Below are 1,224 nucleotides of genomic sequence, written 5' to 3' on the forward strand. Positions count from 1 at the left end.
CACACACTCACAAACACACTCACACTCACACTCTCACACTCACACACACACATACTCACACTCACACACTCACAAACACACACACACACACACACTCAAACACACACTCACACTCACTCATACTCACAAACACACACTCACACACACACTCACAAACTCACATTCACACACTCACACTCACTCATACTCACACACTCACACACACACACACTCACACTCTCACACTCACACTCTCACATACACACACATCACATAATCACACACTCACACACACTCACACTCTCACACTCTCACTCTCACTCACACTCACACACTCACCCTCACTCACACTCACACACTCACCCTCACTCACGCACACACTCACACAGACGCACTCACACACATTCACACTCACACACTCACATTCACACTCACACACTCACACTCACTCACACACTCACACACACTCACCCTCACTCACACACACACTCACACAGACGCACTCACTCACACTCATACACACACACTCACCCTCACTCACACACACACACACACACTCACACACACACTCACACACACGCACTCATTCACACTCACACATACACACTCACTCACACGCACTCACTCACTCACATACACTCTCACACTTACAGACACACACATGTACACACGCACACACGTGCATGTACACACATGCACACACACACTCATGTACACACTCACTCACGTACACACACACTCACGTACACACACACATGCATGCACACGCATACACGCACACGTACATACGTACACACGCACTCACGTACACACTCACCCAAGCACACTCACGTACACGTACACATGCATGTACACACACATGCACGCATAAGCACACATGCATGCGCGCACACACACACACGATCACATACACACTCACATATGTACACATGCAAGCACGCGCACACACACGCACGTGCACACACACACTCACATACACTCACACTCACGTACACACACACATGCACGTGCACACAGACGCATGCACACACACACGCACACGCACACACACTCACGTACACACACACGCACATGCACACACATGCACACACGTACACACACGTATATACATACACAAACACAGACAGACACACACTCTCACACACACACACGATCACACAGCACCATCCACAGTCCAAGGCAGGGTTATGTGAGGGCTGGGACAGTGACGATTCTGGACAACGAGCTCTCTCTTACCTCCTTGGC

Source organism: Rhincodon typus, unplaced genomic scaffold (genome assembly GCF_021869965.1).
Source record: "Rhincodon typus isolate 14 unplaced genomic scaffold, sRhiTyp1.1 hic_rhity00000072, whole genome shotgun sequence".
NCBI lineage: Eukaryota > Metazoa > Chordata > Chondrichthyes > Orectolobiformes > Rhincodontidae > Rhincodon > Rhincodon typus.